The sequence below is a fragment of the Vidua macroura genome, chromosome 10 (genome assembly GCF_024509145.1).
Source record: "Vidua macroura isolate BioBank_ID:100142 chromosome 10, ASM2450914v1, whole genome shotgun sequence".
Lineage (NCBI taxonomy): Eukaryota > Metazoa > Chordata > Aves > Passeriformes > Viduidae > Vidua > Vidua macroura.
Genome location: NC_071580.1, coordinates 22,577,529 through 22,594,496, shown reverse-complemented (window position 1 = coordinate 22,594,496; position 16,968 = coordinate 22,577,529). Strand labels below are relative to the sequence as shown.

At 41.6% G+C, this 16,968-nt stretch overlaps 1 protein-coding gene and 1 long non-coding RNA gene across 3 annotated transcripts in view; both read left to right on the top strand.

The window, feature by feature from the left end:
* Positions 1-16,968, top strand: part of HS6ST1 (heparan sulfate 6-O-sulfotransferase 1) — a 188,395-nt gene that overhangs the window by 69,775 nt on the left and 101,652 nt on the right. The gene's annotated exons all lie outside the window — the stretch shown is intronic.
* On the top strand, positions 1,011-6,236 carry LOC128812041 (uncharacterized). Its single transcript, XR_008438578.1, has 3 exons — positions 1,011-1,170; positions 5,647-5,702; positions 6,105-6,236. It is a non-coding gene; the product is annotated as an uncharacterized LOC128812041 (long non-coding RNA).

The following is a 16,968-nucleotide window of genomic DNA, read 5'->3' as shown; positions in this document are numbered from 1 at the left end:
TGGTTCAGTTTCTTGTAAAGGTAGTTCCCAAGGTGGAGCTTCCCCCTGTGCTGCTGCTTTAAGGCTTTTGTCTTTTCTCCCACCTGTGAGAGTCCCTGCAACAGATGCAGAATGTGGATTTCCATATCCCACCATCAGACTCAGCTGTGTCCTGGAAAGATCCATCTCTGTGTTTTCCCTCAGGGGAAGCTGATTCTTTGATTGCACATGCTGTCCCACCCAGGGCTGGCTCTAGCTAGGGACATTAGTGATGAATAATGTCTCTAGAGGGGCCTTTCAAGCTGGGACCCCTCTGTTAGGTCCTGTTTGGGTAATGGAAAGGTGAAAGGCCAGGGAATTCATCCATTTAAGGATTATCTTAGGAAAGATAATATATCAGGTAATTAAATAACTGTCCCCACAAGGTTTTCACAGGAAACAAGCAGTGCTCAAAGCTGATGTTTCAGTAAAAATTATATTCAGGTATGCTGCCCTCATAACCTGCTTAAGGCAGGTGAAAGCCCTTGAGGTTATGGTGAGGGAATGATGTTGTAATTCTGGCCTCTTTTCTTCATAAGTGTGGGTGGAAGTCATAGGTTGTGCAGCCATAACTGGGTACGTGTGCAAACCCCATCCTAAACCCTTGAGCTTGTTTTAAAGCTAATCCATTTGTGTTTAATTTACAAACAGCTGGTTGATTTAAAGGGATTTTTGTTCTGGAGTAAACAAGAAGAACATTTGCACAGGGAGTAAACTATCACACTGTAAATTCTCTTTGCAATTGTTGAGCTATTTGTTTGTATTAGATCTTAACTTCCTCGGTGCAGAGCTAATCCTTCTTGATCCCATAGTGAAGTCATGATCCTGTGTTTGATGTCACCATCTGTTGCCATAGAGGCAACTGTGATGTTGCAAATTAAACTTTGTGACTTCATGGCAAAATAAAAGCACATCTTCAGCTGCTTGCAGAAGTGGTTAGGAATATTTCCATGAAGTGTATGGAAAATATGCCAGTTTAGATTTTGTCTAAATACAGTTCTTGTAAAGTTTATGAACAGGGAGAGGTTGGAATTATATACTGTATGAAAGCAGGAGAAAAAGAATCTAGGGTTTGTATCAGATTGGAGCTTTTGGGAAAAAAAAAAAATCTGGCAAATAATTCATCCTTGGCAAGAGCCCTGCTGTTGAAAGGTTAGTATGGTTACAAATAGGATTGAAATAGAAACAGTTTAAAACTCAAAGCACTGTACAAATATCTCCTGTCTGTAGAGAAAAACTCTCATGATCTCACCTGGCTGTGTGCAACATGGAAGTCATTGTCACATAAATATCCAGTCAAGGGTTACAAAAGCTTGAACCAGAACATGATGTTTGTTTGTTTTTTTTTTGTTTTTTTTTTTTTTTTAAGTTGCTTAGGAAGTTAAGCCTCTATCACTTTTAGGTATCTGACTCAATTTGAGAAAAATCTTCCTTTTCCTAAATTAGAAGAATGGTTTTTTGCCTAAATGGCAAAAGGGGAAGGAAAAAAAAGGAGGGTTCATTGGTGCAGGGACAGCAACAGTGGCACAAGGAGCAGGCAAAGGGCCACGTGCTCCTCAGAGCCCTGCTCAGCTCTTCTGCCAGCAAGAGGAGGCCTCAGAGAATGCAAGGCTAAATGCAGAAGTTTTTGTTTTCCTTTTTATGTACAGAAAAGAGGGGCATAGTATAATTATTTTTTTTTACTTTCTGCTGAGGGAAGAGAGCTGCCAAGTCCTGAATTAGGAAGTTATTTATTTTAAATTGGAGCTTTCTCATTCCTGCCATCAGTCATTTTCTTTAAATTTCCTTGTTATTTCTCTCTTAAAAATGGACAGCCACCATTTCCATATCTTTCCATTCTATATCTCTGAGTGATACAGAATTCACTATCCCTGTATATTCACTATATTCATATTTAGTGATGGACTAAATATTGCTTTAATAATTTCTTTAGGGGGAAGGCACTGATTTTGGGTTCTCCTGCTGTGTCTCTCTCCCTCTCTGAATATCTCCAAGGGACATGAAAGTAAAAAGTAACATCCAGGGACCCCCAGAAGAATTAGGTTCACTTTAAACATGACACATGCTCTATATCCCTGGGGCAGGCACTTCATTTTGTAGTGTTTCAGACTTTTATGACACGATGATTGATTTTGTAGAGGTGAAGTTGCTTAAGTCATTAGTTAAAAAGCCTGATAAAGCTGCACAAAGATATTAAGTTGTTATCAATCATCAGCCTCTCTTTGTTCTCGCCCAGCTTTACTCCACATTTCAAAGTGAGGGAGGAGACAGGCAGGAGGCTGCCTCACTTTCAGTCTGTCAGGGTTTTATGAGATCCTGGCTCTGCTGTCAGGATCTCTGCTGAAGGCCAGGTCTGCACCAGATGATGGATGGGGAGCAGCGTGCTCCAGCTGCCAGCTCTTGCTCCTGCTCCCCAGCTGGCAGCCTGAGCCTGCAGCAGCCAGCCTGGCCTTGCTGCAGCCCTCCTGTCCCCTGTTGTCCCCTTTCCTTGCCCTGTCCCCTCATCCAGCCCCTGCCCTGTCCCTTTTCCCTGCCCTGTCCTCTTTCCTGCGTCTTGGTTTGAAAAGCCAGGTGTCTGCTAAGGAAGGCAGGAGCTTCTCTTAAAATGGAAAATGTAAACCCCCTCCCTCTGAATTATTATAATTTTGAAATTAGGGGGGCTCTCAGGCAAAGATAGAATAGTAGTAATGACAGTTCTTTATTAGAAATTATGCCTCAGGTTTTAGCTTTTATATTTTTTCAGATTCTGTGCTGCTTTAGTGTGTGGGTCTGGGCTTCATATCAGGGGATGCTGAGCTCTCTTCACAGAGTAGGGAGACAAAACAATTCCTTCTCCAGCTGGGCACCAAGGACAAATGATCCAAATCTCAGGCCCAAGAGCACAAACAATGTGGGCCGAAGAGAGAAAAACAAGCAGGATGGGAGTGCATGGGCTAAAGCTGGAATGGGACAACGAACTCCAAGGTGCAAATGGAGAACTGATCACAGTGAGAGCCCCCGGGAGCGCTCGTGCATTTTGTGGCCATTTTAGGTTGTGCTGCCCAAGGTGGATTGATTGAGGCCTCTTAATAAATCCCTACTTTATTCTTTAGCTCCATCTAGTTTCTGTTCTAAGTCAGCCTTCAAATTTAAAAAAAAATAAAAATGCAGCATTACAGAACACCACTGCCAGAGTCAGAATAGGAGCTGACCCCCTGTGTGTCAGGGTCAGGGTGGTGGCAGCAGTGCTATTCCATGGTGGCTCAGCCCTCCTGCAGTGCCAGCTGTGCTTCTGCTGGAGCAGGGATCCAATCCTCAGATTGTATCCAGGCAGGAATGATTGGCTCCTCCCCTGGGCACAGCATCTCCCCATGGGATGATGGAATTTTCTCAGCCATGCAGGGACACTCACTGGCCATGAACAGAAGATAATTAATAATTAATAGCCCATTAACAGAGGATATCTCCTGGAGGGAGGATTGGTTGTGGGAGAGATAAAGAAAAAACTGCCCAATGAACAGCAGAGAACTGCCCTTCCTATAACAGATGGCAAATAGAATACACACCCCCAGCCACATCTTGCATTTACAACCTAAGACACTTTGCCCTGTCCCCTGTCTCTGCCCTCTCCCCTGTCTCTGCCCTGCCCCCTGTCCCTACCAACCTGCCGTTGGAAACTGGAAGAGTTTCAGGGTATTCCTTTCCTTTTCTCCCTCTCTGTGTTCTGCTCCCTCCTGTGGGGTTTAACTGGTTCTTGGAAATCTCTTCAGGGTCTGAATGGCAGCTCAGATCCAGTGGGGAATTCAGAGCTACCCAGTGCACTCACAGTTGGCTCTTGTCCTTGATTGTAGGGGGTTCTCCTAATTTTTTTAAATTATGTATTTTCTCTGAATCACAGAGATATTTTTCCTAATTTCTAGTAGTTGATTTCCTCTGTCATTTCTACTACCACTGTCCCAGGGGTTGGCCTTTTTATTCTGAATTCCCTTTTTACCATTGCCATTTGCACTTGCAGACTAGGGGAAATCCTTGGGAGTTCTGTTCAGGTTATAATCATAAGAACAGAGGTATGTTGTGTGGATAGGATTTTCCAGCCCAAATAAGCTTGTATCCTGATGATATGGCTAATATAGGAGGAATAGTGCAAGGTACAGGTGGATAACATAACATTTTTGGAAAATTATCATCAGCTCACAGAGTTGAGGACAGTGAAACTGTGCTTGATGTCTCCTACATGTATTAAGATTCCTGATTTTCAGCCAGCCAGCCAAAGCTGCTGAATGCTTCAGACAGCTTACTCTGGCAATACTGCTGTAGTGGACTTAATTTAGAGTGTGGGGGAATATAGATATATTTTTTCTCTATGTTTATGTTGTGATTTTTCTTACTTTTTATAATGTAAGAGCGTTCTGAAAGTAAGGTTCTTTCTTTATACAAACACAGCAGAACAGATATAGAAGTGTCATAAGGACCTGTCATAATTTTGTTTTTTCTTGTAGAGGCCTTTTCCTATATCAGCTTCACTGAATGGGTTCCTCAGTGGTACTCAGATACTGTACTAAAACCCAATTTAAATCTGTTTTGACTAAGTTCTTTTTGGTTTGTTGGGGTGGTTATTTTTTATTTTAAAGAATGATGTATCATGTAAGACTGCAAAAGTCCATGTAGCCCCCATATCCAACAGCAGCTAGACTGAAATTCTGCAAAATAGCACCAGGACAGGTCAAGAGTATAATTATCATAGTGATGTTCCATCCTCAAAGACTTCCCTGAGTCAGAGGTGACATCTTCAGCTGTGACTTCCATTGATTTTTCCAGTTTCTTTCTGAACCTGTGTTCCTCTTAGCATTTACAGCCTTTTGTGAAGATGACTTTCACCGTCTTAACTGAACACTGAGTGAAGAACCACCTCCTTGGCCACTTGTGGATTGGCCACCTGCCAGTTTCATGTGCTTCCCCCATCCCTGTCCCAGAAGGCACAGTGGACACCTGGTCTCCAGGAATCTGCTCTGTCTCACAGCATTCCATAGCCCTTGTCCCTGGGCCTGCTTAATCATTTCTATTTCAGGCTGAAGGTTCTTTTCTAGTTCAGCTGCATCCTTTTTCACATGGTAGGAAAACACAGTCTTGTTCTGTCTGTACATCCATCATACTTATCAGTCTCATATTTGCTTTTCTTTTCTTAATTCTTGTCACTCTCCTTGCTTTTAGACAGCTAGGGAGCAGTGAGCTGGCATTTTTATCCAGCAGTCTTGTTAACTCCCAAAGCTGGATTCTGAAATGATCAATTTATAGCCCATCACTGCATGTGTTCAGCCAGGATTACACTCTGGGTGCCTGATTTAATATTTTTCTGCCTAGGTTTCATCTGCCTTTTTATTCCTCACAGGTGTAGCAAGGTCTTTCTTCAACTCTTTGAAATACTCTGTCTTTCCTGTCTTGATACACTGGTACCTTTGAACTTGGTGTTTACCAATTCTATATTTTCATATGGGCTGGGAATGTGTTGCCTGGGAGAGACCCCAGCACAGCTCTGTGTGCAGTTTCCTTGTGCCTTTGTGCTCCTAAGAAAAACAACCATTTGTTATCTGTGTATAGAGCAGTTATCCTTCCTCTTCTCCACCTACTGAAACCTCTTTTTTGAGACAGATTTTCTTCTGGGTCTGAACTTCTTGCTCAGAAAACAGAGTTGCCCAACAACACAGGTGAGACTCTCAGAATTCATTGAATGGTTTGGCTTGGAAGGGACCTGAAGGATGATCTTATTCCACGCCCTGCCATGGGCAGGGACACCTCCCACAACCTCCCAGGTTGTTCCAAGCCCCAATATCCAGCCTGGCCATGGACACTTCCAGGGATCCAGGGGCAGCCACAGCTTCTCTGGGCACCCTGTGTCCACCCTCACAGCGGAGAATTTCTTCCCTATCTACCTCTTTTCAGCTCCAGAATGAGTTATAAGATTATTTTCCGGGCATGGAGGCAGAGAAAGGATTAACTTTGTTGCTCAAATGCTGTTTTCAAGTAGGGAAGTTTTTAGTTTATCAAGCATGAAAGCAAGTCCAAAGAAGAGGTAAAAAATATCTGTTTCTCCTCCTGATGCTTTACAGGTTGCCTGTGCTTTATCTGCTGTTTGTACATCACATAAATCCATCTGCCAAATAAGTAGATTGGAGAATGCCAACTTGGATCAAAATACTCCACGAAATTTAATTTAAACTCCCTAAGATGGATAACGTTCACTAAAGGTGCAGTAAAAAAGCAAATACTTAGAGCTAAAAGTGTCAAGATTTTCTCAATCTTCTCAAGGAGTTTCTGATCCCCTTGATTTCACCCCCAGTACCCACACACATGCTGGCTGGTTGTGCAGAGCTGCTCAGAAATAAAGCTGAACAGTAGCTTATGGCTAAAAAATGCCAGTGTTCACTGTGGACAGAGCTGTTTTCCAAGCCATTTTCCTTCTGATTTCAGCAAACATGACATTGATTCACAGGGTAGTATGGATAAACAGTTATTAAAAAATAGCCTATTTGAATTATTTTCTCTTTGGAATTGGGAGTGAGTGAGTGTCTTACAAGTCAGGTGGTGGTGGTGCTCCATTCTGATTGCATGATTTAAATTTCTAAAGGGAGGAAATGAACAACTGAGAATAATGACCATCAAGGTAATAATGGGGATTCTTGTTCTTACACAAACACTCTTTCAGCTCTGGAGAAAGGAGCCATTTCCCTAACATTTGTGGAAACAAAAAAAAAATGGTTCGGTTGAACATTCATGAATAATAATAAGGCATGAATATTGTCTGTAACAGCTGTTGGGTGAGCACTGACATGTAAAGCAGCCTTTTGAAGAGTTCACTTCTTTGTTCAAGAGCATGAAGTATTTTTAAAAATATAGCCACTGAAATAATAAAGCTGTGGTGTCCAGCAGCAAAGACCAAAAGTTGGGCAGCGTTGGAGGGTTTGGATATTTCCTTCATTTCTGCTCAGTCTGGGACACACCTGCACACAGGCATGGCTGATGTCTGCAGCACACAGAGCTCTGCACGGGTTCCTGGTGTGAAAAACACGTTCACTCTCCTGTGCAAATTCAAAAAGTTTAATAAAGGACAGTGGGAGACAAGGACCATAGAGCAAAGGTTATTATGGCTGGGTGCATCTTGGCCCTGAACCAAGAGCACCCTGTTACCTTCGGGGTACCCCTTAAATACCTTCTCCCTTACATCAGCCTGTTGCATATTCATAGACCCTGATGCATAGTAAACTTCTCCCCAAACTAGTTTACATGTTCCAAGAACTGTTTAGCACGGTTCCTCCTCGGTTCCACCTTTTTAGAGCATGTATATTCCTTGTGGTTTTAGTCCTTAGTTGTGGTTTTAGTCCTTTATTATCACCTCCAGTTTTTGGGCCTTGGTCCACATTGTCTTCAGACAATAAATGCTGATCGTTGGCAGATCTGTAGCCGTGTCCTCATCCTCATCCTTATCCTATGTTAATTGGATGTTATCCCATCCAAGCAGGCATTTTAACACAAGCACACTGATATCAGCTCTTTCACTGAGCTTAATTAACAACAGAAATAAAAACTATATCTTGATAACAAAGTTACTTTAACACCACACATATAAAATCCAATATTTACCAAAAGCCAATAATATAAAATGTATCTGTAACATTGTCAGTGAAGCTCTAACAGCAAGGAGGAAGCTCTGTAAAATGTTTGCAGTTCCCAGCTGGGAGGCTCATTCTCAGGGAACGCACAGGGCAGCAGAGTAGGGCTGGTAAAGCCACAGGCTCAATTCTTAAGCACTTCTGGCTGGGGTGTAAGGAATGATACAAATCTGTGAATCATCAGTGGTCTTTTCATTGTTGGATTTTGGTTTAGTTTCACAGGTGTAGCACAAGGGCAAACAAACAGGGCTTAGTGCCAGTGTCATTTCAGAGCACGTCGTACATGGGAAGCTGTGGTGAGTAATCAGTTTGATTGCAGGTGCATTTCTGTGCCCATCTACTCCCTTGAAATTCTGTTCCCTGGATGGCCAAGTGAGAGCCCAGAGGATGCTCAGCAGCTGTTGGTCAGAGGAAGCAGCAGAACCTGCAGAACCCAGCTGTATTGTTCCACCTGGGCTCCATTCCTGGAGCACAGAGCAAACCTGTTTTTTGGTGGCTGTTGAGTGCATAGATCAGGCTGGTTTTGTGAAGCTGAGAACATGCAAATGGTTTATTTTCTGTTGGGCAAGGCACAAGAGTTTACCTCTTACAGCCACCACCTTACTTTGAGAGTAATGTGTGGAGAGGTGACTTCTCTTGCCAGAATATTTAACTCAAAGGATTGGTACAAAACAAATGATTTGGGAGTACAAAGGGAGGCTGATTTCTCCCCTCCACCCCACCATTCATGACATGGTGCAGTTCAAGCTTGTTACCTCCCCATGTAATCTGCTCATTTTCTCTTGTCAGGGAGGCTCTCAGCACTGTATTTACAGCGAGAGGATTAGGCTGGCAGCTCTCCAGTAATGCTGGAAACTGCTCCATGAGCCCTGATTCGGCTGAGGTTGTCAGCACTGATTGATTTTCATGGTTGACAGCCTTTGAAATGCTTTCAGATTGTGATTTCTCACCAGGCCTGATGTGGGGGAGGTATTTTTATTATCATTATCAATAGTAGAAATAGTATTGTCTGGAGATTTATGCAAGTAGAGATTCGGGGCACAGGCTGGCATGAGCAGTTGGTGTCATGTTCGCAAGGAATAATCTCATCAGGACTTGCACTTCAAAATGGAGCTAGCTCGTGGTCTTTCCAAGGTAAATGAAAATTCACCATAAATTTTCATATTTTTACTGTTTTTGCCATTGTGGCTTAATAATAAGCACTCTGGGATTTGGGTTCTCTGGGACAATCCACTGGGGTTTGTAACTTTTAAAATTGTATGCCTTTAGTTTGGTATGTCACCAGAAACTGAGGGAAAAACAAAAACTCTCCAGCATCTTTTCAGTGTTAGAAAATTAAGGCATTGCTTTATTCTGGCCAGGATGTACAACAGAAATCATTTAATCCACACATTGCCTGGGTTGTGCAGTGAAAATGATTCCATCACACGTGGCTCTTTACTAGATTTTTCACATATTTATACAGACAAACCCCAAAGAAATTCTCAAGGTCATTGGTCTTAAATTACACAATTCTTAGTATTTGCTATTGGTTATTGATCCCTTCACCTTAGATGCTCATTTAGTCCTCATTCTTCAGGTTTGCCTTTTCTCAGACCAGGCAAACCAGGGGATGATGTTTGGGGTCTAGATTTTTCACATATTTATACAGACAAACCCCAAAGTTCATTGGTCATAAATTACACAGTTCTTAGTCTTTGATCTCCTATTGGCTATTGATCCCTTCACCTTAGATGCTCATTTATTTCTTTAGATTCATTTTATTTTATTTTGAGTAATTTCATTTATTTAGATTAATTTTATTTAGATTCATTCTTCAGTTCTCTCTATATCAGTCTTTCCTCAGACCAGGCAAACCAGGGGATGATGTTTGGGGTTGATGTTCATTAATGTTTGTTCATGGTCACTTATCTGCTGTGTTTCCTCTGGCTACTCCCAACCTGTTGATGTTGAGGTCTTCAGGCCTTGACTGGTGAAAGAGTCTTTTGGAAAGAAACTTCAATTCCTTCCCCCCTGAGCAAACACGAACAGACCCTTGACCAAAGTTAGTTAAAAGCATTTTAGAAGTGGTATCATTTCTAACAGGTGGAACAAAATTCCATGGGTTTCAAAGGTGAGTCTTTTAGTGAGGTTTTGGGAGAGCAGTTTTTGAACTGCTCCTGCTAGAGAAAGGATTTGCAGGCTAACAAAACCTGCAGGGTGGCTGTTGTTGGGAGGCACAGCATGTTTGTGCTTGTTTTCTGCCCACGAGCATCACAGAACCACAGCACGGAGGGGATCTTAAAGAACACCCTCCTGCCATGGACTGGGACACCTTCCACTCATCACCCATCACATCTTCAGGTGCAGCTTTTTCACTAGCCTTGGTTTTGCTCAGTTTTCAGAGCAAGCAGGTGTTTGTTAGAATCGTGTCAGTCTGGGTGTCACTTTGTGTGACACCTGTCTGTCCAGCTCCCTTTTCAGTTACCTGCAGCAATCCCAGCTCAGGAGCAGTCAGATAAACCTTGCAGATGCTGCAGAAAATACACAACTCTGCTGAATCCTCCAAACCTGCGCCCCAACCCTGTATTTTCCCCTGCTATGAAAAATAAAAGCCAAAACTCATTGAAGGCAGCACAGGAATATCACTGAGGTTTATTTCTAACATATGAAACATCTGTCAGTTTTGTGCTATGAAGACAACAAACCCTGATGCTTTGAAATTAGCTTTGTTACTGTTAAGGGTAGCAAAATAAATAAAAGCACCCACACAAACAAAAACCAAGCAAAAGGATGTCTGTTAATAGCATTGCTCTGAAAAACACTTTCATCTTTGTGAGAAATACATTACTTTTGAAAATAGGAAGTCATAGTGGCTAGTGAGAGGAAATTTCAGAGCTGGGTCAGTCTGCTCATCTTTGTTTGAAGGGATACCCCTATAGCCAGAGAAAAGGGTCTTTTTAAGTTCAGGCCTGAAATATGCTACTGTTCATGCAATATTTCTTTTTTTTTCCTACAGTAAAAACATTAAAGAAAAATAATTCCAGATGAACATTGTAGTTTAGGGCTATAGTCTTGAGGATTTGCATGTAATGTGTGCCCTGTATCACCCCCTGAGGCACACCAGTGGTAAACCTATGACCTTACTTCAATAGATGTTTCCCAAAGCGCCTGTGGACCAAAAATCCCTTCTGCAAATACATGTAAATACATCCCAAAGACCAGCAGCCCCTTCCTCCAAGCTTTTACTGCTCTCTGGATACTGAACTTGGCAGCAAGATCCTGCCCATGGCTCTCAGAAGTGGTGAAAAACCTTGAACAGGGCAAGGCAGGCAGAGTCCTTGGCAGCTGCTGACTCCTTTTCAACCAAGGAGATGAGCTGTGGCCTGGAATTTCTTCCTTTTTCCCATGCTGCCAGGAAGCATATTTAGTAATAATTTGGCTACATTTATACAGCCAGTATTTCTGTTGACATCACGGTGCTTTTACAGGAGATTTCTTACATGTAGAGAATCACATTTTGGCTGCAGGTAGCTCCTTAATTTATATACTAATCAGTTATAGTTATAATATTATAATTATACTGTATAATATATATTATAATAATTATACTAATACAACATATTATATATTAAATCTATAATATGTAAATACTTATTATATAATATAGGATATAATTATACATATATATTATAATAATTATACTGTTAGTTATAATACAACTAATAAATATCAAGCCCATCTTCCTCCACCTGATGGTTTTGAGTGGCAGCCCAGTGGTAGAGCAAGGTGCTGTCATCATCAGTGCTTGCCTGTCAGGGACCAGTAGAAGCTACAATCTCAAGACTGTATTTCTTTAAAAAAGAAAAGTGCTTGTCTGTAGTGTGACATATGGTTAGAATCTGGCCACTTCTTCCAAATATCTGTGATAACCTTTAGGCAGCTTCACCACACAGATTCTCATCTCACACAGATTCTGGATTGCTTTCCTCATTTAAGGAGGAGAAGCAGAGCTGAGCTTTATAACCCTGCTGGGCACACAGAGGCGGTGGGCAGGCTGTTAGAGTGAAATCACACACTTGTCTTTTTTGAGAGCCACAAAGGATTGCTTGCAGGTGGTTGGACTGTCCTTTTTCAAAGGTTATATGAAGGGACTCTCATTACTTGTTCTTTGTTGGATTTCAGCAGCTCCCTGTGGGGCAGGTCTGCTGTGGACCTCAGTCAAGGTTTCCTGGAGCTTTGGCACTTGAGCAGTCAGTCCCAGCTCAGTCAAATGAGCTGGGACAGGTTCTACTCCTGCACACTGAGAAACTTCCCTGTGCCAGGTACAAAATTTGGTAAAAATACTGTTTTGACAAATTATGGTCATGCCTGTGAAGGTGTCATTCATTTACTGACCTGTGATTCTATGGGTGGTTCATTTCTTGAGAAGATTTCAGAGAAGATGCCTGTCGCTCCTCTGAATTGGATTTTTCTTCTTTCTAGAACTAGTACTGCTTAAATAGTAAAATCCCTCCTCTGTCCTAGTATTCTGAGACAGTAATTAATTATTACTCTTTGCGTCTTTTATTAATTGAACGAAAAGCTTCCTTCAAAAAAACCTTTCTAGCACATAATTTTTGTAATAGCTCCACACACAAAACTGATCCCCTTTACCCTACCTGTGCAATAGATAACAGAGAGGCTGTGGGTGTGGTAAACTCTTCTTAATCTCAGTTTAATTCCACATACTTTTCCCTGAACTGTATGCTTGAAAAGGCGCAGCCTGCTCTGCTTTGTTGCTGTAGAATCACAGAATCATTAGGTTGGAAAAGATTGCTGAGCTCATCCAGTCCAGCTGTTAACCCAGCAGTGCCAAGGCCACCTCTAAACTGTGTCCCCAAGTGCCACATCCACACATCTCTCTTTAAATCCCCCCAGGCATGGTGACTCCACCCCTGCCCTGGGTGGCTGAGCCACTGCTGGGACAGCCCTAATGGGGAAGAAATGTTGTACTGTATTGTTGACAGTATGTGTTTGTCTAGGTTCCAGGTCTTCACTAAAATCAGTTTTGTCTTCCTCATTGGTCTTTTCTAGACATTTTGAGTTTTTAGATTAGAAGATGTCATCAGTAATCATCTAGAGGACTGACTTAGCCAGTGGAGCACTTTCTGTTTTCGTTGCTATCAATTTGTGTTCATCCTGTCTGTGCAAACTGAGTACAGTGCTGCCCATCACGTCATCCTGATCTTGTTTCTGGAAGGCTGATCCATCACACCATAGCTCAGGGGTCACAGGTCCTTGTGGGCATTTCAGTGCTTGTCTGCTACTCATGTGATTTTGGAACATCAGGTCTTGGGCAGTTTTAAGCCAGCTATTTTCCTGGAGCTCCTTGGGAAGCTTTCTGTGTTGGTTGGTTGAAAGTAAAGGTATGCTGCTGTATTGAGGGGGACCTCAATTCCAGATCCTCAAATGCCAGGCAGAGTGCTGTTGGAACCCCTTGAGAGTTACTTACCCAGGAGCATACAGGAGTTGAGCCCAGTATCATTTCTGTGTTGTGGAAAGATCATTTGAGGGTTTTTTCTCTTCTGTTTATTCTTTTCATTGCTCACTTGAGGACAATATCTTCTTCTTTGTAGTTCTGTGTTATTTTAATGGCCTAATACCAGGGACTTCATGAACCTTTCATTGAAAATGTAGATAAATTCTCTCTTCTTGTATTTATTTATCTGCCATACAACCAATATTGTTTAAAGTAAAATACTGTGGGTTTGAGCCCAAATATGTATGACTTGTGGCTGTAAAATAGATTCAGATGGTGATATACACATTTATCTACTATCTAAAATCTGCCATACAGTTTGTTTGTTAAGGTTTTCAGAAAAATACTCTGTATTCACCAGTTTTAAGTATCAGGAATGGGAAGCAAGAAACAAAAGAGAGAATTTTATCTTTGGACTCCACCTAAACTCCATCACAAATACAGAAGTGTCAAGGTCAGTTGGACCAACATGAAAAAAGTGCTTGAAATCTAAGGCTTCAAATGAAAACCAAATGAAATTCAGTTTGTCTGCTTTGTCCTTGTGTGAGTAGCTAATAAAGCATATGTATGCATTTCTGATTCCTCCAAAGAACAGTTTTGGCAGCAGTTATGCCTATCAAGAACCATTTGTGTTTCTCTGCTGGCTCAAGGGATGTAAAGGGGAATGGTGAGAAATAAGCTCCTGCAGTGATCTTCACTCTCAGACCCCTTTGTGTTTCAGGGGCAATGCCAGATCTTTTGCAGGAAAGTTTTCTCCCACTTGTGTATCTGCCCCAGTCAGGGAACACGTCCTGAGCTGGGGGTGGTAGAGTGGAGTTTGTCCCTGGAACAAGATCTGCTGTCTGCTGGCCTGCTGCAGGTCTCCATCCTGGAATAGCTTTTATTAATTTAACCAGCTCTACCTTCTGCAGAGAATCCTCTCTGATGAACTAGTCACACTTCACAGGTTGCCACAGAGCTCAAATAGTTCTTCATGTAAGGAGTATCTATCCCATAGTGGACTGAAATTTGGCTATTTTATTCAACAATCAAACAACTATTTCACCTGCATGGCCAGGCATGTTGCAGAAGAATTTCTTTGTGCAGGTTGCTGGATCTCCACAGGTTTGGCCTCTAGTTAGTCACACAAATGATATATTTTTTGGTTTGACTTGGCTCAAGGAACCTGGAAGATGACACTGCTCTGGTTTTGAGGGAAAGAACATGTAGAGCTGAATGTGGTGCATGTACTGCCAGCAGTCTGGCAGAACAACCACAAACAGTCAACAGCCAGAGTTTATGTGGAGTAACTCTTGCCAGAGAAATCCTATGGTTTTACTGCTAATTTAAAAATTAGTGGCTGAGAGGAATGCAGTTTCAAGGCAAACATAGATATACAAGAAGGAGAGTGATTTATAGGGCTAGAACAGGAAATGAAGGAAGATGTAAGCTTGAGAGGATAGGGGGAGGAAGGAAGTGAAACAGCCTGACAATGAAATTGATTAATTTCTTAATAGTTCTCCCACTGGATGCATGAAGCCCAACTGATACACATAATACTTACTGTACTGTAGGGACAGGTTTGTAATGGGAGATACACAATATAAACTCATTTAGCCTGTTTAACGTGTAACCTTGTTTTTTGCACAGGTTTGGGAGTATTTTTCCCAAAAACATTTTGCTGGCTAACTGTTAAAACTGTGAAAGCCCAGTTACTGATCAAAAATTGGGAGCTGTTTTCCTTTTTTTTTTTTTTTTTTTTTTTTTTTTTAATCACAGCCAGTTCAATCTGCCCTGCCAAAACAAGCACCCACTTCACTTGCAATTTTCACATGTTACATTCTGCATTACTCTGTCCAACTGCAGAAGAACATGAACAACTCAGGATGGTTACCCAGAGCAGTAAGCACATCTTTAATGCAGGATGATGCTCTGGTCATGGCCATGTATCACTCCTGATTGAATCTTAGAAGGAATTGCTTACATAAGGAACAAAACCAGCAGCTGCCTGGCCTAGCTTTGAACTTAAAAGTCCAAACCTTACATTCCCACCAGATTTCAGGCAGGTGCACTGCTGAGCTGCCTCAGGGTGCTCTCTGTTACAACATGAAAATAGGGCTGCAAGGGCTGTGCTGGGGAGTGCATCCTTATTTCTTTCATGCCAGGGCGTGCCCTTTGAGAGGAGCACTTGCATTATTGGATAGGCAAGATGGAAGTTTTCTTTTAAAAGTCTGGGAGAAACTTGCTAATATGCTCTCGTCTTTTGGGAATGCAGCTCTTCAGTTTCTAAGTAGACAGGAATGCTAAAACACACTGCTTCACTGCTCTGGTGCTTTGTTGGGTTATTTTGCTTCATGATTTCCAAAAACTGAAACTTTTCAAAATCATAAGCTTTGTTATATTAGCTTTTTTTTACTTATTTTTCCCAGAGTAACTTATGTCACTATAATATTAAATTAATAATCAAATGCAAGTTTGAGTTCTGTGTGAAAACCATGACTGTATAAAACATGAGGTAATGAACTTCACATGAATTGACATAGTTTTTTTAGGGTAAAGATCTGTTTTGTATGTGAGGGAGAGGACAAAGAAGATGATCAGAAGCAGAGTATATTAAAGCCACACTTGGATTTAGTTAGAAAAACAAAATTTCATCTTTTAGAACTGTCCAAGAGCTTTGAGCTACTGTCTTGGTTGGAAGACCTTGCCCAGAGGGGTTCTGTTTTGGTTTGTTTTTTTAAATCACCCATTTCCTACGTTCTAAGAAGTTAAATGTTACCTCTTTTCTGAGAATTAGATGAACTGGTGTTTGTGAGGAGGATGGAGCATATTCTCCATTCCTGCTCTTTGGTCAGGGCACAATAAATAGCCACACTTGCTCACTCAGCTTCTAAGCTAATGTTGCAGTGATTTTTTTTTTTTTTTTTTTTTTTTACAACTGACAAGCAGACAGATGACATATTAGATTAGTCTGCATTCACTCAAATGCCTTTTTTTAGGCAACTGGAAGACAATATATTGAAATAGCAGCAGTGATGAAAGTCTAGGGGTATCACAGTTTCACAGACAGATGATACCTTTTGTTGGCCTGACTGATCTGCATGGGAAAGCAGGACAAGCTTTTGATGACAGTTATTTAATCAGCTGAAATATCAAAGCACATTCTCTTATCTGTACATTGTGGAGATCATGTTTTCTAAGATTTTCATGATGATTCAGTAGTTCTTTAAATACTCATGTTTAAATCAGCCAGTGGGAATGAAGAATTCCCTTTTCTGCTGCAGAAAGGTGAGTGTTAAGAACAGACTCACCAAGTCTGCTTGGGAGATGTCTGAAAGGTTTCTTTGGTGTGTGTTTTTTGAGCATTTCCAGAGGAACTAGTTGAAATTCAGCCACTCTTCATGTGCTGGGCACTGCAATGAGGTGTTCATTTTAAGGTGATGAATGGATTCAATGAGAGCAATGTAATTCTGGGATCATGAGCAGGAGGAAGAAATTGCTCACTCCAGGAAGAGCTCTCCTGCCTCCTCTTGGATGGTTGGCCTTTCTTTAATGGCAAGCTGTAGCAGTCAGCTGCCAAATGCATTTTCCTGGCATGGCAAGAGGATGTATAGTGTATTCCCATCTCAGAAAGTCAGTCAGGCTGTATTTTTGTATAATTACAAGAGCTCCCTGCTGCTAGATCTATGGCAAAGAAGAGGCAGTGTCCAGGCAGGAATGTTTAGCACTTGATAAAATGATGGCACAATTAGCAGCAATTTGTAATGTGTCTTTTCTTGTTTTCAAATTTAGTTACTCCTAGGAACAAACACTGAATGTTTAAGA